Genomic DNA, 24,953 nt, shown 5'->3' on the forward strand with positions numbered 1-24,953 from the left:
CCACGTATCTGTGGTTAGGTGGACCTTGCCACAGATGGCGTTGTGCAGTGCACACTTGATTTTATCGGATACTTGGTTGTGCAGGGAAGGCACGGCTCTCTTGGAGAAGTAGTGGCGGCTGGGAACAACATACTGTGGGACAGCAAGCAACATGAGCTGTTTGAAGCTGTCTGTGTTCACCAGCCTAAATGACAGCATTTCATAGGCCAGTAGTTTAGAAATGCTGGCATTCAGGGCCAGGGATCGAGGGTGGCTAGGTGGGAATTTACACTTTCTCTCAAATGTTTGTGAGATGGAGAGCTGAACGCTGCCGTGTGACATGGTTGAGATGCTTGGTGACGGAGGTGGTGGTGTTGGTGGTACATCCCCTGTTTGCTGGGCGGAAGGTGCCAACGTTCCTCCAGAGGCAGAGGAAGAGGCCGAGGCGGCAGCAGCAGAAGAGGCCGAGGCGGCAGCAGCAGAAGAGGTAGCAGGGGGAGCCTGAGTGACTTCCTTGTTTTTAAGGTGTTTACTCCACTGTAGTTCATGCTTTGCATGCAGGTGCCTGGTCATTGAGGTTGTGCTAAGGTTCAGAACGTTAATGCCTCGCTTCAGGCTCTGATGGCACAGCGTGCAAACCACTTGGGTCTTGTCGTCAGCACATTGTTTGAAGAAGTGCCATGCCAGGGAACTCCTTGAAGCTGCCTTTGGGGTGCTCGGTCCCAGATGGCGGCGGTCAGTAGCAGGCGGAGTCTCTTGGCGGCGGGTGTTCTGCTTTTGCCCACTGCTCCCTCTTTTGCTACGCTGTTGGCTCGGTCTCACCACTGCCTCTTCCTCCGAACTGTGAAAGTCAGTGGCACGACCTTCATTCCATGTGGGGTCTAGGACCTCATCATCCCCTGCATCGTCTTCCACCCAGTCTTGATCCCTGACCTCCTGTTCAATCTGAACACTGCAGAAAGACGCAGCAGTTGGCACCTGTGTTTCGTCATCATCAGAGACATGCTGAGGTGGTATTCCCATGTCCTCATCATCAGAAAACATAAGTGGTTGTGCGTCAGTGCATTCTTTGTCTTCCACCGCTGGGGAAGGGCTAGGTGGATGCCCTTGAGAAACCCTGCCAGCAGAGTCTTCAAACAGCATAAGAGACTGCTGCATAACTTGAGGCTGAGACAGTTTCCCTGGTATGCATGGGGGTGATGTGACAGACTGATGGGGTTGGTTTTCAGGCGCCATCTGTGCGCTTTCTGCAGAAGACTGGGTGGGAGATAATGTGAACGTGCTGGATCCACTGTCGGCCACCCAATTGACTAATGCCTGTACCTGCTCAGGCCTTACCATCCTTAGAACGGCATTGGGCCCCACCAAATATCGCTGTAAATTATGGCGGCTACTGGGACCTGAGGTAGTTGGTACACTAGGACGTGTGGCTGTGGCAGAACGGCCACGTCCTCTCCCATCACCAGAGGGTCCACTAACACCACCACGACCATGTCCGACTCCGCATCTCTTACTAGATGTTTTCCTCATTGTTACCATTCAGCAACATAAGAAAAATATTATTTGGTCCAATGTATTGAATTCAAATTCAGGCCTTTTTTTACAGACACCAAACACTATCTGGCTATCTATTTAGGTACCGTATTACACTAATACAGGCACAGCAGTAACGACAGATTTAGCTGAATATAAATTGTAGGCCTAGTATTTAGGCGCTGGATGACAGGTATACGTTTACGGACAGAATTAGACTTGGAAATGCACTGTAGCGTGTGAAGTTATTGTGGATGACCCTATCAGCACCTTGAATCTAATATACCCTTTATGGATAATTTAAAGTAGGCCTGATACAGCAGAAACCACTAATTTAGGGAATTGCTAAGTTGGGAATTGTATTTCAGCCCAGAATAAAAACTGTGCTTTGACGGACACAAAATAACTTGACCAGCTACAGCAATAACCACAGATTTAGCTGAATATAAATTTGAGGCCTATTATTTAGGCACTGGATGACAGGTATACGTTTACAGACAGAATTAGACTTGGAAATGCACGGTAGCGTGTGACGTTATTGTGGATGACCCTATCAGCACCTTGAATCTAATATACCCTTTTATAAATAGATTTAAAGTAGGCCTGATACAGCAGAAACCACTAATTTAGGAAATTGCTAAGTTGGGAATTGTATTTCAACCCAGAACAAAAAGTGTGCTTTGACGGACACAAAATAACTTGACCAGCTACAGCAATAACCACAGATTTTGCTGAATATAAATTTGAGGCCTATTATTTAGGCGCTGGGTGACAGGTATACATTTTTACGGACAGAATTAGACTTGGAAATGCACGGTAGCGTGTGAAGTTATTGTGGATGACCCTATCAGCACCTTAAATGTGATATACTCTTTTATGGATAGATTTAAAGTAGGTCTGATACAGCAGAAACCACTAATTTAGGGAATTGCTAAGTGGGGAATTGTATTTCAGCCCAGAACAAAAACTGTGCTTTGACAGACACAAAATAACTTGACCAGCTACAGCAATAACCACAGATTTAGCTGAATATAAATTGTACGCCTATTATTTAGGCGCTGGGTGACAGGTATACGTTTACGGACAGAATTAGACTTGGAATTGCACGGTAGCTTGTGTGTGAAGTTATTGAGAATGACCCTATCTGCACCTTCAATCTAATATACCCTTTTATGGATAGATTTAAAGTAGGCCTGATACAGCAGAAACAACTGATTTAGGGAATTGCTAAGTTGGGAATTGTATTTCAACCCAGAACAAAAAGATATACTTTGCCAGACAGCAGACAGTATTACAATTGGCTGGCCACAGCTGAAACATCATATTTAGGGTACTGCTATTTTGGCAATTGTATTTCACCCCTCAATAAAATAGCAAGCACAGCCAAGCCCCTGATGTAGGATATAGCAAAAAAAATAACCACACTATTGATGGTTAAATGGACTTGGTGACAGCTTGCCCCTGATGTAGGATATAGCAAAAAAAAAAATAACCACACTATTGATGGTTAAATGGACTTGGTGGCAGCTTGCCCCTGATGTAGGATATAGCAAAATAATAACCACACTATTGATGGTTAAATGGACTTGGTGGCAACTTGCCCCTGATGTAGGATATAGCAAAAAAAATAACCACACTATTTTATTGAGGGGTGAAATACAATTGCCAAAATAGCAGTACCCTAAATCTGGTGTTTCAGCTGTGGCCAGCCAATTGTAATACTGTCTGCTGTCTGGCAAAGTATATATTTTTGTTCTGGGTTGAAATACAATTCCCAACTTAGAAATTCCCTAAATCTGTTGTTTCTGCTGTATCAGGCCTACTTTAAATCTATCCATAAAAGGGTATATTAGATTGAAGGTGCAGATAGGGTCATTCTCAATAACTTCACACACAAGCTACAGTGCATTTCCAAGTCTAATTCTGTCCGTAAACGTATATCTGTCACCCAGCGCCTAAATAATAGGCCTACAATTTATATTCAGCTAAATCTGTGGTTATTGCTGTAGCTGGTCCAGTTAAATGGACTTGGTGGCAGCTTGCCCTTGATGTAGGATATAGAAAAAATTAACCACACTATTGATGGTTAAATGGACTTGGTGGCAGCTTGCCCCTGAAGTAGGATATAGCAAAATAATAATCACACTATTGATGGTTAAATGGACTTGGTGGCAGCTTGCCCCTGATGTAGGATATAGCAAAATAATAACTACACTATTGATGGTTAAATGGACTTGGTGGCAGCTTGCCCCTGATGTAGGATATAGCAAAAAAATAACCACACTATTAATGGTTAAATGGACTTGGTGGCAGCTTACCCCTGATGTAGGATATAGCAAAAAAATAACCACACTATTGATGGTTAAATGGACTTGGTGGCAGCTTGCCCCTGATGTAGGATATAGCAAAAAAATAACCACACTATTGATGGTTAAATGGACTTGGTGCCAGCTTGCCCCTGATGTAGGATATAGCAAAAAAATAACCACACTATTGATGGTTAAATGGACTTGGTGCCAGCTTGTGCTGGCGCACCACAAGACACAAAATGGCCGCCGATCACCCCAGAAAAAAGTGACTGAAAAACGCTCTGGGCAGCCTAAAAACAGTGAGCAATTGAATAGCAGCAGTTCAATGATCCACAGCTGTAGATCGATCACTGACTTAAGTGTTTTTGAGGAGTTAATCACTGCCTAATCTCGCTGTAACAGTCGCAGCTGCAACCTCTCCCTACACTGATCAGAGCAGAGTGACGTGCAGTGCTACGTGACTCCAGATTAAATAGAGGCTGGGTCACATGCTGCACTGGCCAATCACAGCCATGCCAATAGTAGTCATGGCTGTGACGGCCTCTTGGGGCAAGTAGTATGACGCTTGTTGATTGGCTGCTTTGCAGCCTTTCAAAAAGCGCCAAGAAAGCGACGAACACCGAACCCGAACCCGGACTTTTACGAAAATGTTTGGGTTCGGGTCCGTGTCACGGACACCCCAAAATTCGGTACGAACTCGAACTATACAGTTCGGGTTCGCTCATCCCTAACTGACAGTAGGTGATACGTTTAACTAACAAAAGGCCTGATGACATGCCTTGGCTTCAAAATGGTCCCCACACTGCTGTATTTAATGTCTGCATACCGGATGACTTTCGTGATTTCTCCGCCACAAACTAGGGTTCAAGCCACAATGTTTTAGTCACCTTTCTGCCTTGAAAACATAAATTTTTCCGGCTGCTGCTACAACAGCGGCTGCAACAATAACATTGTTTTTCAGGCATGTGAACATGCCTCATTTTTCTGGCCTCTGGTGCTGCACTGTGGCTGCAAAAACAAAACAAAAAAAAGGCACATACAAGTGTCAATTCCCCTTTCGTGATCGTTACCTTGTTGTGGTGAAGGGGCTTACGTATCACAATGAAGCGATCATCACCTCTATGAGTGTGTTGGCAATGTTGCCACACCCCAGATGATAAGGCCGTTGCTTCATTATGATCAGACCAAAAGCGATCGGGACGGCTGGATGTTTTTTCATAGAAAAAACTTACATTTTTTATTCATCTTTTTTTAAGTTGTATGGGTGGGTTTTTAATACATAAAATAAAAAAATCATAATAAAGTATCTTAATAGTTTATTAGAAATAATGCAGACAATTTAAAAAATCCCCCAACAATTCCAATGCAAATCAAGTACAAAGCTCAGAACTAAATTATTCCAGGATGTTGTAATGGTTTGTTAATTTGACAATGGTTAATTAATTCGACACACGTCCCCAGATAGGGGACGTAACAGGGATTAAACTGATAGGAATAGGACTAGTTAAGACACCACTCATATAGGGTGTCACAGCACATTGCTCCGTGCACGCGCAGTGCCCCAACTTGGGAGTAAGAGGACCGACCAAGCTGCTTTTCCATCTCCCGGTTCCTAAAAGCAATTTAGTTTGGTGTATCAGAGTTTGGTCTGTCACTGTGAAGGCAGTCGAAGATACCCGGCCTAAATTTTTTTTCACAAAAGGCAATCCCACCCTGATATGGGACCTAACAGGGATTAAACTGATGAGAATAGTACTACAGAAAATAGCACTCATATCGGGTGTGACAGTAAATTGCACGGCGCAGACGCAGTGACCGTGGCATGGATTCAAGCAAAGGGGAGGGAGCCAGCAATTGTTTAACCATCTCCCCGTTCGAAAAATCTATTTAATAAATGGACCCTAGATTGGGGACGTAACAGGGATTAAACTGATGAGAAGAGAGAACTACAGGAAATACCAATCATATCGGGTGGGACAGTAAATTGCACGACGCAGATGCAGTGACCTTGGCGTGGATTCAAACAAAGGGGAGGGAGCCAGCAATTTTTTAACCATCTCCCCATTCGAAAATCTATTTAATAAATGGACCCCAGATTGGGGACGTAACAGGGATTAAACTGATGAGAAGAGAGAACTATAGAATATAGCACTCATATCGGGTGGGACAGTAAATTGCACGGCACAGAGGCAGTGACCGTGGATTCAAACAAAGGGGAGGGAGCCAGCGTTTCTTTAACCATCTCCCCATTCGAAAAATCAATTCAATTCACCTTTCCGGGACCCTTGGTGTTGTACGTGGCTGGGTGGAGGAAGAAACCTTCAATGACATCAACGGGACATGGCTAGTTTGGTATCCAACCTTGTGCAAATGGGAAGTTTGCGGTTGGGCAAATGGACTGTTTGAGGTGGTTTGCGGTGCATTAAAAGGAGAGTTTGGTCTGTCAATGTCTGTGAAGCGGGCGTAACCCTTACACTACCTGATCGATACAACATCATACCTGATCGTATACACACACTGGATGTTTTAAACCACGTTGTTCAAAAAAAATTGGATTGCTAGGTGATTTATGCTCTTTATGGATTAAAATCCAACTCTGCGTTAACTATGTAATTTTCCATGGGAGTTTTGCCATGGATCCCCCTCCGGCATGCCACAGTCCAGGTGTTAGTCCCCTTGAAACAACTTTTCCACTATTGTGGCCAGAAAGAGTCCCTGTGGGTTTTAAAATTCGCCTGCCCATTGAAGTCAATGGCTTTCGCCCGGTTTGTCAGTTCGCGAACATTTGCAAAAATTTGCGTTCACTGTTCGTGAACGGAAAATTTTATGTTCGCGACATCTCTATCCACCATACCCAGCTTCATGTCCAACTTAGCTGGGCGGTGCAGGACAACACTGTCCAAGTCGGAACAGTGCGAACAGTTGGTCGGTTGGATTGCTGAAGATAATGCTTCCAGTTGGTTTAGAACTATCCTCTTTTCCACCAAGTCCAGTGTCTGTAGCCAAGATTCTGGTCAACCGAATCCTCACTCTGATCATCCTTCCTCCCACCATGGATAGGCTTGCAAAACGAGTGATCCCACACTAGGATATTCCGAGGAGCTCTTTCCAGCTCCACTATTACATTTGGCCATGAGGTACCTGAGATATTGTGCCCTGTTTCCCAACCTCTTGAGACTTCACAGTCTCAAGAAGATGACGTTGGTGAATGGCAATCATTCATTCACGAGAAGGATGATGATGAGACACGGTTGTCAATCACTGAGGTTGTGGTTAGGTCAAGTCAGGAGGATGAGCAGAGTGAGGAAGTGGAAGAGGATGATAAGGTCACTGACCCAACTTTGGAATGTGAAAAGCCGAGCAAGCACAGTAGTACAGAGGGGGATCCACAACACCGCTACAGTCTGGAATAGGCAGTGGGGTTGCAAAATGGAGAAGTCGGCCAACGACAAACAGGCCCACAACCATTACACCAAGCACCTTCATGCGTAAATCTACCTTGCCAAGGGGTAGGTGTTCCGCAGTATGGCGCTTTTTTGAGGAAAGTGCAGACGATAAAAGAGCGGTAGATTTAAACCTGTGCCATACCAAAATGAGCCAGGGCGTGAACACTAGAAACCTCGACACCACCATGATCCGCCACATGGCATGCAAGCACCCTAACCACCCTAACAAGTGGGCCAAATGCCTAAGTCCTCAATCTGGGTCTGCGGGTCACACCACTGCCTCCTCTTTCCCTTTGTTACACACTGCTGGCCAATCCCCTGCACCTGGACCTTTGCATAAACCATCAGCAACAACATCCACTTCCCTGTCCCAGCACAACTTTCAAAATTATTGGCCCTTGAAATGTTGCCATTTAGGCTTGTGGACACTATGGCCTTCTGCAGCCTGATGTTGGCGGCTGTCCTTTGGAACGCAGTCCCCAGCCGCGACTATTTTTCATGGTGTGCCGTGCATGTCTTACACCAGCATGTGTCCCAGAACATCACCTGTGCCCTGACCAATGCAGTTACTGGGAACGTCCACTTTAACCATGGACACATGAAGTGCTGGTGGCCAGAGACACTACATTTCCCTGACTGCACACAGCGTGAATGTTGTGGAGGCCGGGAGTGCGTGCACTACGTCCATCAGGGTCTCCGTCAGCAGCTATGTTACTGGCTCTATCCCCACTTCTCCTCCACTGCTGCCTCCTCCTCCACTTCCACCTCCAGCAGCAGTCAGCCATCAGTCACTAGCTGGAAGCAGTGTAGCACTGCTGTGGGTAAGCATCAACAGGCTGTGCTGAATTTAGGGACCAGACCAGAGTTGTGGCTCTCGCCACTCAACCTACAACCAGGCTTGGTTGTGTCTGACAATGGCCGTAACTTAGTGGCAGCTTTGGAACTCGGCAACATCTCATGCCTAGTCCACGTCTTAAACTTAGTGGTTCAGCGGTTTATCAAAACCTACCACAATTTGCCAGAGCTACTAGTGAAGGCGCGCCACGTGTGTGCCCATTTCCGCAAGTCGTCCACAGCTTCAGCCGGTCTGTCAACGCTGCAGCAGCGCTTGTGGCTTCCAGCTCACCGACTGTTGTGTGACTTGAGCATGCGCTGCAACACTACATTACACATGTTGGCCAGGCTTTGTGAGCAGTAGAGGGCAGTTGTGAAACACAAGCTGCAACATCGATGTTGCCTTTCGAGTCAACTGCCACTATTCACAAGCGAGGATTGGGCATTGATTTCAGACCTCTGTAATGCTTTAAAAAAAACTTTGATGAATCCACACAGATGGTTAGTGGCGATAACGCTATTATCAACTTAACCATCCCACTGCTGTGTCTACTGAAACAATCGCTGCTAACAATTAAGGATGACACCCTGAATGTGGCAGATGAGGAAATGGGGGAGGACATTACACAGGGTAATAGCTAGACCACCCTCAGTTCGTCTTCTCAGTGCAAATTGGACCATGAAGAGAAGGAGAAGAAGGGGAGGAGGAGCAGGAGACGTTTGCCTCCGCTACAGAGGGTAGTACCCATGGAAGTTTAATTCCATCTGTTAAGCGTGGGTGGGCAGAAGAGGAGGAAGCGGATGAGGAGATTGAGAGTGATCCTCCTGATGACGACAGCGAAGTCTTGCCTGTTGGTACTCTGGCACACATGGCTGACTTCATATTAGGCTGCGACCTGTGCGTTATGCTCATTTTAGACAACACAGATTACTGGTTGTAAACCCTTCTCGACCCCCGCTACAAAGAGAACTTCTCATCTCTCATTCCTCTGGTGGAGAGGACGAGCAAGACGGTGCCATACCAGAAGATCCTTGTTGAAAAATTGCTCCAAAAATTTCAATCTGACAACGCTGGCAGCAGAGTCCGTAGTTCCTTGGCCAACCAAGGAGGGGAGACAAGGGGAACACACAGCAGTTCAACAGAGGCAGGGCAACACTCTCTAAAGCCTGGGACAGTTTCTTAAAACCCCACCTCACCCTGATGTGCAGCCTAGTGCCACAAGGAGAGAAACATTTTGGAAGATGGTGAAGAAGTACATAGCAGACCATGTCCTAAATGATCCCTCAGTGCCTTACAACTACTGGATGTCCAAGCTGGACACATGGCACGAAATGGCGCTGTACGCTTTGGAGGTCCTGGCCTGCCCTGCCACCAGCATTTTGTCTGAGCGTGTATTTAGTGCTGCTGGTGGCATTATAACAGTTAAGCGTATCCACCTGTCAACTGAAAATGCTAACAGGTTGACTCATATAAAAATGAACAAGGACTGGATTAACCATGACTTCTCGACTCCACCAGAGGAATCCTGATGAACATAAAGGCACTTTACATGTGTTGTTTTTAATGTAGTTAATAGACTGTATTCCCAAGCACCCCTTTCACCACAAACAAGGGTATATGGTTGAATCCTCCTTTTCTCATCCTTCTCCTCCTCTTCCGTCATATCAACATGCATTGTTTATTTGTCACATATAATGCCGTGGTATATATGTCCTTCGAATATCATTTTTTAGGTTGTTCGCTCACCAGCAGGCCCTCACATCTAATTTTTTACAGGGTCCGCTCACCTGCAGGCCCACAACTCAAATCTTTTACAGGGTCAGCTCACCTGCAGGCCCAAACCTAAAATCTTTTACAGGGTCAGCTCACCTGCAGGCCTGCAACTCAATGTGAATGAGGCCCTCCTTTATGTGATATATATGCCTCTTCTTTGTAATTTTTGGCAGCACTTGCACTTTATATACAAGTAAATATACAGGAAAGAATGTTTTCAATCAATTTTTCCTATAAAATAATTTTTTTACTTTGGTTTTGTGCGTAAAACCTTAATTATATTGTGGGCCTGGTGATCAGTTTAAGGCCTTTTAAGCAGCATCAGCAGCAGCATGGTGATAAAAATGAGTGGCAAGGTGACATGGTGTGGATATGGCAGCATGAGGAGGCCACATAGTGTCACAATGACAGAGTCTGGATAAAAGGCCACATATTGTTTAGAAAGATCCAGATTGAAACAATTTGTGGAGCTGTATTATAGTCACTCACCTGCAGATTTATTCAGCCTTCAAAATCAAGTTGGGTTTGTCGGTTCCACCTCAGCTCACCAGCAGGCCCGCACCTAAAATCTTTTAAAAGGAAGGCTCACCTGCAGGCCCGCAACTCAAATCTTTTACTGGGTCAGCTCACATGCAGGCCCGTGACTTAAATCTTTTACAGGGTCAGCTCACATGCAGGCCCTTGCTTATAACTTTTTAGAGGGTCAGCACAGCTGCAGGCCCTTGCATATAAAGTTTTACAGTGTCAGATCACCCGCAGGCACTAGCTTATAATGTTTTACAGGGTCAGCTCACCAGCAGGCCCAAGCCTAAAATCATTTACAGAGTCAGCTCACCTCCAGCCTGTTACCGATGGTCACCATGTTAGGCGCATAAAAGATCATCGAAAGTTGATAGGGAAGATATCCAAATGGATCATGGATGTCACGGGGACATACGATCAGGCAGAAGTCATCTAGAGTCAACAAAGCGGCAGCAGGGCCTCTCCTGTATAACGTTTCCTCGTCCAAAATATCGCAGTGAGATTCCCTGTAATTTTGTATTACTCATTACAATAACAGGGCAACTTAAGAGTCCTGTATTGTTATTTATCGTCACTACCTCACCGAGTCGGGAGTGGGTAAATCGCCTGCTGCCTTCCTTGGATGCTTGAGCTTTAATAACTTGTCCCACCCTCTCTGGGTGGTTCACAATTAGGAAAAAAAAAGGGGCGAGGCAACAACAGCCAATCAGATTTCAGCCATTGACCTCCCTTGGATGTGGTATCCCATTCTCAAGCTCCCTCTCCGGCATCGAACCCTGATTCCCCATTACCCGTGATCACCATGGTAGGTGCAAAAAGAACATAGGAAGTTGATAGGGAAGACATCCAAATAGATTGTCACCGTCATGGGGACATGCAATCGCCCAGAGGTCATCTAGAGTCAACAATGCGGCAGCAGGCCCTCACCCCTAATGTTTTAGATGGTCAGATCAGCAGGCCCTTGCTTCAAATGTTTTTGAGGGTCACCAGCAGGCCATCAATCATACATTTTCAAAGCTGTGTATGATGCCCTCCTTTATGTGTAACAAAGGGTGTATTGGAGTGTTGGTTCCTTGTAATTTTTGGCAGCCCTTTCACTTAGTGCATAGGCTTCATGAGTGTAGGAGTCCCACTACATGAACAATCGTACCACAATGTGAATGAGGCTCTCCTTTATGTGATATTCAGTCTGTTTCGGAGTGCCGCTTCTTTGTAATTTTTTGCCACACTTGCACTTTATATACAATTGAATATACAGGGATAAACATGTTTCCTAACAATTTTTCCTATGAAATTGATTTTTTGGGGGGTTTTGTGCGTATTTTTGACAGTCTGTAAAAGTGGCGTACAACTCGGACAACATGGTTCCCAGCAGCAACCTGGGAGTCCAAGATGCATAGAGACATCGTCCCCATGGTGTTCCCGATCCATTTTGGTGGTGTTTCTGTCACTTTCTGACATTTTCCAATGGACCAGGCACCCTCCCCTCTTCAGAGCAGGGGGTGCCTGGTTGTCTCCCATTGACTTCCATTATACTCGGCCGAGCACACGAATATAGCAATGTGTATCAAGAGGTGTATCTCTCAAGGGGCGAGAGCAGAGAGAAACGTGCGTCGGGGTGCGCTCCCCGCTGAGGTCTGATCTCTTTACTGGCTGACTACCAAGGTATTCTAACATTTGTCCTTTCCTTAGCCTGTGAAGGTTCTCATTTATCCAGGTCATGGTATATATCTGTAAAGAATAAATAAAGGCAACTGGACGTACCGTAGATTTTCTTGAAAACATTTCACTCGTTCTTCCAACGAGCTTTCTTAATTCTGAGTGATTGTACAAAAATTCTGGGAATAAATATGTAACTGAATCCACATCTGGTAATTATACCCAGCATTGGGTCAATTATCCTAATTGGAGTCAGTAGGTGATAAAGACTTCCCAGAAAAAGGTGTCAAGACAGAAGAACGAGTGAAACGTTTTCAAGAAAATCTACAGTACGTCCAGTTGCCTTGATTTATTCTTTACAAATACTTTCCTTAGCCGTTAGTTATTTGTGTATCCACAGTAGGTGACCTTGATTGAGCCCTATGGTGGACAATTATATATATGGCAGTTGATATGTTTGTTGGAGTAACTTTGGGGGCTACATTTATCATTGCTCTTTTATTCATTTATGCATAGAGCATTGTAGTTTGTGAGGATCGGGTACCTTGTGGTGCTTGTCGCAGCACTAGCCTGCATTGCTGCTGTATTTTAATAATTGATTCTGGATTAATGCTTTGTTTGTAATGATTTATTACTTAATAAAGATTTGATACTTAACCACCTCCCGTCCGCTGGTTCTCTATTTCTGAATTGACGTTCCAGAATCGTGCAGCTAATCGTGCAGCTGCTGATCGGGTTGCCTGCTGTCAGTGACAGCAGGGCAACCCAGAGAGAAGGCAGGGACAGTGTCCAGGTGTCCCTGCCTTCTGGATCGCTGCATACACAGCGCTCACCATTCCGGCGCTCACAGCGCTCACAGCGCTCATACACAGCGCTTCCTGTTCCGGCCCGGTAGTCATGTGACCACCAGGACCGGAGAGTGCGGGAGCTGTGTGAGGTCTTTCAGAGACCTCAATCAGTCCTGCACTGATGCTGTACAGCGCTGTATTGCGCTGTACAAGCCTCTCGGGGGGGGGGGGGGTGTATTTCTCCTGTAACTGGGCTACTATGTTAGCCCCAGTTACAGGAGAAATCAACAGTAACAAAAAATAGAAAAAGTGAAGTAAATGTCCACCAGAGGTCTTGTTTAAATAATAAATAAAAAATTAAAGTGTTAAAAAAATAAAATAAAAAAAAGGTTTCACATGTAAAAAAAAAAAATCCCCAAGTAAGAAAAAAAAAAAATTTAAAATAGAAAAAATAAAATAAAAAGACATATTTGGTATTGCCGCGTTTGGTCGGCTCTATAAATATATCACATAATAGACCCAGTCCAATAAACACCATCAAAAAATAAAAAAAAAATAGCTGTCAAAAAAAGCAATTTTTGTCACCTTACATCACAAAAAGTGCAACACCAAGTGATCAAAAAGGCGTATGTCCCACAAAATAGTACCAATTAAACCATCACCTTATCCCGCAAAAAATGAGCCCCTACATAAGAAAATCTCTCAAAAAATAAAAAAAAACTATAGCTCTTAGAACATGGAGACACTAAAACATAATTTTTTTGGTTTAAAAAATGCTATTAATGTGTTAAAGTGAAATAAATAAATAAAAGTATACATATTAGGTATTGTCGCGTCTGTAAAAACCAGCTCTATAAAAATATCACATGAACTAACCCCTCGGATGAACACCATAAAAAAATAAAAACTGTGTCAAAACACGCAATTTTTGTCACCTTACATCACAAAACGTGCAACAACAAGTGATCAAAAAGGCGTATGTCCCTCAAAATTGTACCAATAAAACTGTCACCTCATCCCGCAAAAAATGTGCCCCTACATAAGAAAATCTCTCAAAAAATAAAAAAAAACTATAGCTCTTAGAACATGGAGACACTAAAACATAATTTTTTTGGTTTAAAAAATGCTATTAATGTGTTAAAGTGAAATAAATAAATAAAAGTATACATATTAGGTATTGTCGCGTCTGTAAAAACCAGCTCTATAAAAATATCACATGAACTAACCCCTCGGATGAACACCATAAAAAAATAAAAACTGTGTCAAAACACGCAATTTTTGTCACCTTACATCACAAAACGTGCAACACCAAGTGATCAAAAATGCGTATGTCCCACAAAATTGTACCAATAAAACTGTCACCTCATCCCGCAAAAAATGAGCCCCTACATAAGAAAATCTCTCAAAAAATAAAAAAAACTATAGCTCTCAGAACTTGGACACATTAAAACATATTTTTTTTGTTTCAAAAATGCTATTATTGTGTAAAACTTTAATAAATAAGAAAAAGTATACATATTAGGTATCGCCACGTTTGTAACAATCTGCTCTATAAAAATGTCACTTGACCGAACCCCTCAGGTGAACGCTGTAAAAATAAATAAATAAAAACTGTGCTAAAACAATCAATTTTTTGGTCACCTTGCCCCATAAAGTGTTATAATGAATGATCAAAAAATCATATGTACCCAAAAATATTACCAGTAAAACTGGCACCTTATCCCCTAGTTCCCAAAATGGGATCACTTCTTGGGAGTTTCTACTGTAAGGGTGCATCGGGGGGCATTTAAATGGGACATGGCATCTAAAAACCATGTGGAGTTCCTTTTCTTCTGTGCCCTGCCGTGTGCCCAAACAGCAGTTTATGACCACATGTGGGGTGTTTCTGTAAACCGCAGAATCTGGGTAATAAATATTGAGTTTTGTTTGGCTGTTAACCATCGATGTGTTACAGGAAAAAAATGGATTAAAATGGAAAATCTGCAAAAAAGTAAAATTTTAAAATTTGATCTCAATTTTCCTTTAATTCTTGTAGAAGGCCTAAAGGATTAACAAGTTGTAAAATAGTTTCTACAATGGGGTCATTTATGGGGTATCCACTATGCTGGCCTCTCAAAGTGACTTCAGACCTGAACTGGTCCTTAAAAAGTGGGTTTTGACAATTTACTTTAAAATTTTAAGAATTGCTTCTAAACTTCTAAGCCTTCTAACGTCCTAAGAAAAGAAAATTACATTTCCAAAATGATGCCAACATAAAGTAGACATATGTTAAGTAATAAATATTTTATGAGGTATCACTTTCTGTTTTAAAAGCAGAGAAATAGAAATTTAGAAAATTGCTAATTTTTCAAAGTTTTTGGTAAATTTGGGTGAAATATATTGACTCAAATTTATGACTATCATGAAGTACAATGTGTCACGAGAAAACAATCTCTAAATGACTTGGATAAGTAAAGGTGTTCCAAAGTTATTACCACATAAAGTGAGATATGTCAGTTTTGTAAAATTAGGCCTGGTCAGGAAGGGGGCAAATGGCCCAGATTGGAAGTGGTTAATGTGTGTCCCCTATGGTCTTTTCAAAGTTTTATTTGTTGTCACGCATTTTTCCATCTAATAGATGGTTAAGTAGGTTTTATACTATTAGTGATGATCGAGCATGCTCGGCACATGGTGGTATTAGGCCGAATACCGCATTTGCTCGAGCGCAATGCTCGAGTCTCCGTCCCGCACATTTCTTAGCTTCTACGCAACCAAAAAATGTGCAGTTGAGTACTGCCTTCACTGTAATACCAAGCACCCGAGTATAATGGAAGTCAATATTAGAACCCGAGCATTAAACCAGGCACCCCCTGCTCTGAAGAGTAGTACGCCACTAGTACAGACTGACAATATTAAGCACAAAACCAAAGATAAAATCGATTTTAGATGAAAAATTGTTAGGAAACATTTTTTCCTGTATATTTACTTGTATAAAAAGTGCAAGTGCTGCCAAAAATTACAAGTAAAAGGTACTCCGATACAACCTGTATATCACATAAAGGAGGGCCTCATCCACATTGTGGTACAATTGCTCATGTAGTGGGACTCCTACACTCATAAAGCCTATGCACTAAATGAAAGGGCTGCCAAAAATTACAAGGAACTGGCACTTCAAAACACCCTTTGTTACACATAAAGGAGGGCATCATACATAGCATGGAAAAATTATGATTGATGGCCTGCTGGCGACCCTCAAAAACATTTGAAGCAAGGGCCTGCTGCAGCTTTGGTGACTCTAGATAACCTGGGGTCGATCGCACGTCCCCGTGATGGCGACAATCCATTCGGATGTCTGGCCTATCAAATTTCAATGTTATTGTCATCACAAACCATGGTGACTATAAGTAACGGGGAATCAGGGTTCGATGCCGGAGAGGGAGCCTGATAAACAGCTACGGCTAGCACATCCAAGCAAGCATCAGCCTGCAATCAATGGTGGGGTTATGTGTAGCCCCAACACAAGAGGAGTAGGTAATCCGCTAAGGACGAAACATGACACATCCTCAACATGAGCATCACTCACAATTAAACGAATATTGTGAACTATGCCCTTTAATGATTTCTGAGAAAGTGGAGCGGAATCAATAGCAAAAACAGGAATATCCTTTCCCAAAGTGTATACCTGGAAACCATGAGTTATCGCAAAATGATTATCAATGAGATTGACAGCTGCTCCACTATCTACAAAAATCTCACAAAAAATGTTCTTGCTCTCTAGCGCCACCCTGGCAGGCAGGACAAAACGGGAACTACAAGCAAACAGAAAACCTTCAATTCCCGCCTCAACCCTGCCAATAGTAACAGATGGAACATTTTTAAAAGATTTTTTCCTTTTTGTTTCTTTATTACTCCCAGAAAACTGCCTGAATCTCCTAGAGGGACAAACATTTGCCAAATGATTTATACCTCCACAACAAAAACAAACCTTCCCATGCGGGCTGAATCTTCTATTGTCAGAGGCAATAAACCCCAGCTGCATGGGCTCCTGCTCAGAAGGGGCTGACAGTGACTGAGACCCCTGCGCACAGAATGAGACCGCTGCACTGTCCTGGGACTGAGTATGACAGGAAGGAGAGATCTCTCCTCTCTCTCTAAGACGCCTGTCAATACGAACAGCCTGAGACATAGCAGAGTCCAAGGAGATAGGCCTCTCATGAAAGGCAAATGCATCTTTCAATCCCTCTGAAAGACCATGGCAAAATTGTCTTCGGAGTACTGCATCATTCCAACCAGTATCAGCTGCCCATCTCCGAAATTCTGAGCAGTATATCTCTGCGGATTGTCTACCCTGGCATAACAGACGTAGTCTAGACTCAGCCAAAGCAACATGATCCGGATCATCATATATCTGACCCAGGGCTAAAAAGAATTCATCCACTGAACGGAGGGGCCGTGCCCCCACCGGCAGCGAAAAGGCCCACGACTGACCGTTACCCCTGAGCAGCGATATAATGATCCCCACCCTCCGTTCCTCATCACCAGAGGAATGGGGAAGAAGGCGAAAATGGAGTTTGCAAGCCTCTCTGAAACGCACAAAATTCTCACTACCCCCGGAGAACGTATCTGGAAACGAGATCTTAGGCTCAGATCAAACTCCATGAACGCAAGCTGAACCGGTCACTAGAAACTGAGAAAGAGTCTTACGGAGATCAGCTACCTCCAATGAAAGACCCTGGAAGCGTTCAGTCAAAAGTGAAACCGAATCCATGCTTGAGACGGTTTTGGCAGTTTATAATGTCACGGAAGGTGTACAGGAAACAAGACAATGCAAAATGAATATATGACTCACTGGATCCAAAACTAAGGAACAAAAGGGAGACCCCTGCATAAGACCTGGCACTCTCCCTGACTGCTCAGCCTATGCGAACACGCCAATGATGGATGATCGCATATCCTCGTACCTCGACTATATAACACCTGAACACCCTACAATAGTGAGGGGACACGACCACCGGCTCCCTACTCTAGACACGGAGGGAGTCAGGGTCACCTGGGATCCAGCAAACAGAAAATCACAAATTAATGTACAACACTTATCTTGTAGAAGACTGGGAAATAGGATCAGCATGCACACACACTCCAGGAAGTTGTATAAACCGCACACTAATGCATTATGGGGCGGAATTTAAAGGGATGCAATCAGTCCAACTACAAGACAGCTGAGAGAGACTAACGAGATGAGGAACTGAAAACCAAAACAAAGAAAGCTCAAGGAGGAGGTTCTGAAAGGCATCTGTCAGAGCTTCTAAGATGTCTGGTTGTGACAGATGCAATCAGTGCACCTACATGACAGCTGAGAGAGGCTAACAAGATGAGAAAACAAAAGCAAAACAAAAGGAACCTCAAGGAGGAGGTTCTGAAAAATGTCTGTCAGAGCTTCTCAGATGTCTGGTGGTGACACATGTTGGCCAGGCTTTGTGGGCAGCAGAGAGCAGTAGTGGATTGCCAGCTGCAATATGTCCTCGCCTTTCCAGTCAGCTTCCACTATTCACAAACGAGGAGTGGGCATGGATGTCTGACCTCTGTGAGGTTTTAAGAAACTTTGAGGAATAAACACAGATGGCGAGCGGCGATAACGCTATTATCAGCGTAACCATCCCACTTCTGTGTCTACTCAAACGCTTGCTGCTCACAATTAAGAACGACGCTTTGCATGTGGAAGAGGTGGAAATGGGGGAAGACATTACACAGGTTGAAAGCCAGAACACCCTCAGTTCGTCTTCTCAGCGCAAATTGGACAATGAAGAGGAGGAGAAGGAGGAGCAGGAGATGGTTGCCTCGGCTACAGAGGGTAGTACCCATGACAGTTTAATTCCATCTGTTCAGCGTGGCTGGGCAGAAGAGGAGGAGGAGATTGAGAATGATCCTCCTGATGACGACAGCAACGTCTTGCCTGTTGGTACTCTGGCACACATGGCTGACTTCATGTTAGGCTACTTTTCCGGTGACCCACGCGTTATATGGATTTTAGACAAGACGGATTACTGGTTGTTCACCCTTCTCGATCCCCGCTACAAAGAGAAATTCTCATCTCTCATTCCTCTTGTGGAGAGGATGAGCAAAACAGTGCAATACCAGAAGATCCTTGTTGAAAAATTGCTTAAAAAATTTCCATCTTACAACGCTGGTCAGTAATTCATTGGCCAACTGAGGAGGGGAGACAAGAGGAACACAGAGCAGTTCCAACAGACGCAGGGCAACACTCTCCAAAGCCTGGGACAGTTTCATGACACCCGCCACCACCCTCACCAGGATGCACTGCCTCGTGTCACAAGGAGAGAAACATTTTGGAAGATGGTGGAGTACATAGCAGACCGTGCCAGCGTCCTCAATGATCCCTCAGTGCCTTACAACTACTGGGTGACCAAGCTGGACACATGGCACGAACTGGCGCTCTATGCCTTGGAGGTGCTGGCCTGCCCTGCCACCAGCATTTTGTCTGAGCTGGTGTTTAGTGCTGCTGGTGGCATTATAACAGATAAGCATATCCGTCTGTCTACTGAAAATGCTAACAGGTTGACTCTTATAAAAATGAACAAAGCCTTGATTAACCATGACTTCTCAACTCCATCACAGGAAAGCTGAGTAATATAATGGCACTTTAAATGTGTTGTTTATAATGTACAGAATACACTGTATTCCCATGCACCCCTTCCACCACAAACAAGGGTATATGGTTGAATCTTCCTTTTCTCATCCTCCTTCGGCTCTTCCATCATACAGTATCAACATGCTTTTTTGTCGCATATTATGCCCTCGTATATATGCCCTTCGCATATAATGTTTTACAGGGTTAGCTCAGCTGCAGGACCTCGAATAAATTTTTTTACAGGGTAAGTTCACTAGCAGGCCTTCACCTACAATGTTTTACAGTGTCAGCTCAGCAGCAGGCCCTTGCATATGATTTCTTAGAGGGTCAGCTCACCAGCAGGCCCGCACCTAAAATCTTTTACAGGGTCAGCTTACCTGCAGGCCCGCACCTAAAATCTTTTACAGGGTCAGCTCACCAGTAGGTTCTCGCATATCATTTTTTAGAGGGTCAGCTCACCAGCAGGCCTGCAACTAAAATCTTTTTTACAGGGTCAGCTCACCTGCAGGCCCTCACCTAATTATACCTAATAGGTAATTTGCGTGCATGATGCCTTGCTTGGATGTGGTAGGCGTAGCCGTTTCTCAAGCCCACTCTCTGGAATCGAACCATGATTCCCCGTTACTCATGGTTGCAATGGTTTGCGCTGAAAATAAAATATCAAAAGTTGATAGAGCAGACATCCGAATGGATCGTCGTCTTCACGGGGATGTGCGATCTGCCCCAGGTTATCTAGAGTCACCAAAGCTGCAGCAGGCCCTCATCTATAGTGTTTTAGATGGTCAAAACAGCAGGCCCTTGCTCCAAATATCACCAGCAGGCCATCAATTATAATTTTTCAAGACTGTGTATGATGCCCTCCTTTATGTGTAACAAAGGGAGTATTGGAGTGACGGTTCCTTTCACTTAGTGCATTGGCTTTATCAGTGTAGGAGTCCCACTACATGAACAATTGTACCACAATGTGAATGAGGCCCTCCTTTATGTGATATACAGGTTGTATTGGAGTGCCTCTTCCTTGAAATTTTTGGCAGCACTTGCACTTTATATACAAGTAAATATACAGGAAAGAATGTTTCCTAACAATTTTCCTCCGTCTAAAATCGATTTTATCTTCGGTTTGGTGCATATTTTTGTCAGTGTAAAAAAGTGGCATACTACTCGGACAACATCACTCCAAGCAGCGACCTAGGAGTCCAAATTCATCCAGACAACCCCCCCCCCATGCTGTTCCTGAACGATTCTGGTGGTGTTTCCATCAATTTCTGACATTTTCCTATGAACCAGGCACCCTCCCCTTTTCATAGCAGGGAGTGCCTGGTTTAATGTTTGGGTTCTCCCATTGACTTCCATTATACTGAGCACCCGAGCATCCCAATGTGTTTGACCAGAACACCCGACACCCATCCTTAACCTGTTGAACTCTGCCTACCATTTAAAGCAGCTGTTTGTGTTTTTTTATGTTGGGATCGTACACATATTTGCAATCCCAGATACAGTACATGATTGAGTCTGTAGCAACAGTTTGATCATTAGCGGGACAAGATTTAACTCCTAAGCTGAATAGACTCCATTGACTATAATGGGGTCTGTTTAGGATGCTGCTCCTTTACTGAAGTCTTTTTGACAGAATTTGTGACAGTTGCCCGAACGCAGATGTGAATGGATAGTATATAGTGTTGAGTCTGTAGCAACAGTTTGATCATTAGAGGGGCAATATTTAACTCCTGAGCTGAAGAGACTCCATTGACTATAATGGGGTCTGCTCAGGATGCTGCTCCTTTACTGAAGTCTTTTTGACAGAATCTGTGACAGTGGCCCGAACGCAGATGTTCATTCACATCCATTCACATCTGCGTTCGGGCCACTGTCACAGATTCTGTCAAAAAGACTTCAGTAAAGGAGCAGCATACTGAGCAGACCCCATTATAGTCAATAAAGTCTCTTCAGCTCAGAAGGTAAATCTTGTCCCTCTAATGATCAAACTGTTGCTACAGACTCATTCATGTACTGTATCTGGGATTGCAAGTGTGTGTACGATCCCAACATAAAAAAACACAACCAGGTGCTTTAAATGGTAGGCAGATTTCAATAGGTTAAGGATGGACCACTACACAGGGGCCACTGCTATGTGCTTGCCCCAGGCTAAAATTTGCCAGCACAGTAATTCTATATATAAAATAAGAGATTAACTGTGAATGTGTCAGCAGTTCAACAGGATTCAGACAGCATTATATTAGACCGCCCTTTAATACTAAGGCACAGTATTTCTATATATCAACTACAAGGTTAACGGGGATTGCATCAGCAGTTGAACAGGATGCACACGGCAATACATTAGACCACACTTTAATACCAAGGCACAGTAATTATATATATAAAATAATAGATTAACTGCGAATGTGTCAGCAGTTCAATAAGATGAATATGGTGATATATTGCACAGTCCTTTAATATTGAGGCACCGTAATTCTATATATAAAATAAGAGATCAACTGCAAATATGTAAGCAGTTTAACAGGATTCAGACGGCAATAAATTAGACCGCCCTTTAATACTGAGGCAAAGTAGTTTTATATATAAAATAAGATATTAACTGTGAATGTGCCAGCAGTTCAACAAGATACAGAGGGCGATATATTACACCACACTTGAATACCAAGACACAGTAATTCTATGTAAAAAAATTAAATATTAACTGTGTGTGAAAAAGATGCAATTACACTCAACCTGCACTGTCCCTGCAGTCTCCCTATGCTCTCCTACAGTGTCTAAAAATGATCCCTACAATCTGTCTACACTGTCCCTGGACTCTGCCTATCTATATATTCTACAAGTTTTCTGCAACACTGTTCCTATTGCATAAGTGCTAGTCACATCTCTCCTTAAACTAAGCTGACAGTGAAATGGCAAAGACTGGGTTGGATGATGCTTTTTATAGGGCTGTGACATCACATTATAAGGCTATCTGCTGATTGGCTAGATGCACAGCATTATGCGTCATATTGTGTTCCTGGGCTTCTTACTTTCACTTTGTAACACTTGCAGCAGAAATTTTAGAAAAAATATCATTCGTTACAATGAAGCATGATGAAATTTGGCTTTGTGGCAAATTACATTTTTCCTAAAGTTTGGATCGAATTCCGCTTCAGATGCTTCGATTGACTCAACACTAATGGCAAGTTTAGGAGCTAGTGATGCAGCTGATACTGTGGATGAAGGCTCTAAAGATGTCAGAATACTGTGGATGAAGGTTCAAAAGATGTCAGTTGTAGGCCAAGCACTCCACTCAATTGCTTCAAGTGTAGTATTTTATTGCATAGGCGGTTTTCCAGTTAACATTTTAAGTTTTTTTCCGCTAAGGGTCTATTCACAAGTCTGTAAGTGTTTTGTGGATCCGCAAATTGTGGATACACAAAACACGGACACCTGCAATGTGCGATCCGCAATTTGCAGACCGCACATCACAGACACTATAATAGAAAATGTCTTTTCTGGTCAGCAATTGCGGACAAGAATAGGACATGTTCTATTTTTTTCAGGAAAGTAATTGCGAATCCCGAAAAAACGGATCCCAAAAATACGGATGCTGATCACAAAAATGCAGATGCGGACCACGGAAAAATGTGGATTTGCATCCGTTCCAGCACCATTGAAAGTGAATGGGTCCGCAAATTGCGTAACAAAAGCGGACCCGAATTACAGACGTGTGAATGGACTCTTATAGCCTTCCTCAGAACACTGGATGAGCCGCACTGCTTACATGCTAGTGTTTAAATAGTGACTGCTGTGGTCAGATGGATGAGGGGTCAGTGGCCCAGACAGTGCTTGGTGGATGCAGGCTGTAGCCCTGTTTTTTCGGCTAGCTCTGTACGCATATCTCCTGTATGGAGGTTTTTCCCTTCAAGGCCGGCACACAAAACTATAGCTGTGTGCAAGATCTGCAGTATTAAAATAAGCCGTGGGCAGTCAAACACAAACATACAGTAGGTACCAGGGTTCTATTCAGTACCTGAGGCGGCATCACTAGATCCTGTGGGAAAATAGTAACTGTAAGATGCAGACAGTTAAATTCAGTACAATACATAATGTATTGCACTGAATTAAAACAGGGATCAACCCCATTAAAGGTGAAGTCCAACAGTGGTACAAATATTAAAAAGTGTTATTTTATAATAAAAAAATTAAGTTTCAAGTAAAAAAGACACTTAACGAAAACGAATTCTGGACTCGAAAAGGTATTTCATTATTTTCACATATATACACAAAAGGGAATAGTAAATCAATACGGGAATTGATAAAACAAGCACCAATAACTGCACTAGAGCACTATAGATATTGTCAACTACAACATGCACTATCATACACTCTCAAAAAAACACCCTTGATAAAAGTTACTCCGGGGTTCTTATCCTTTTGTTATAACATAGTAGGGAATAAAGTTAAGATTTCACTAATATATAGGAGATTCATCGAGGAAATAAGCACTATCACTAAATTTAAAAGTGTGGATAAATGGAAGACAGATATTGGGGAATGTAACCCCTCACAATGGCAGGAAATATATCAAAATATAAAGAAGGCCTCTCTTTCACGACAACACCGATTGATACAATTCAAAATAATACATCGCTTATATGTTACTCCGAGCCTGTTGACTAAAATGTACACTAACAAGGGTCAAGAATTTAGCTGCCTTAAATGTTCTTGTGTAGCCGCAGGGCTTGTACATATGCTGTGGGACTGTCCAGCTATTAGGACTTTCTGGGGCTGCATATTTCAGACAATGGTGGCAAACAGCAGGAACAGTCCTCCCATGACTATTCAAGTAGCAGTTCTTGGATTGCTTCCTCCTGAGTATAAAAACAAAACCACTAAAAATGAACAGGTATACTGGTTAAAGGGGTTTCTTTTGGCCAAAGTGATAATCTTGAGACAGTGGGTGAAAGATAGACCCCCAACAATCAATGATTGGCAAAGTTTAATGACGCGAATAACACATTTTGAGGGCATGAAACGACGTGGATTAAACGACGCTACCGGAATGGGCCCATAGAGAAGGGAAATAGCCAGCCGTAATACCCCAGAGCAGAATTGATGGCTAGTAACTGGGGAGACCACTGATATATACCCCAACAAACCATTATATATTCCTAGATAAACTCTATCAACACAGCCCACGCCAGAATACGTGTGAAATTGTAAAGGCTCTAATGAAAATCCCTATGAGGGGGGCAGGAATACTCCGCCGCCCCTCGCGGCGGCCGCACCAAGCCGGGTGGAAACGGGTGGGGGGGTGAGGGGGCGGGGCGGAGGGGGGTTGGGTTTATGGTTTTTTTTTTCTTATTCTTGTGTGTTTTTTTTTTTTGGGTTGTGGATCCCATGCCTATGTACTGGTATTAGAGCTGACTCCTCTGGTCACAGATTGTTTTGTTGTATGTGTCCGATATATGGCATGGAGACGATACACTGTCTAATGTG

This window comes from Bufo gargarizans, chromosome 2 (assembly GCF_014858855.1).
Source record: "Bufo gargarizans isolate SCDJY-AF-19 chromosome 2, ASM1485885v1, whole genome shotgun sequence".
Classification (NCBI taxonomy): domain Eukaryota; kingdom Metazoa; phylum Chordata; class Amphibia; order Anura; family Bufonidae; genus Bufo; species Bufo gargarizans.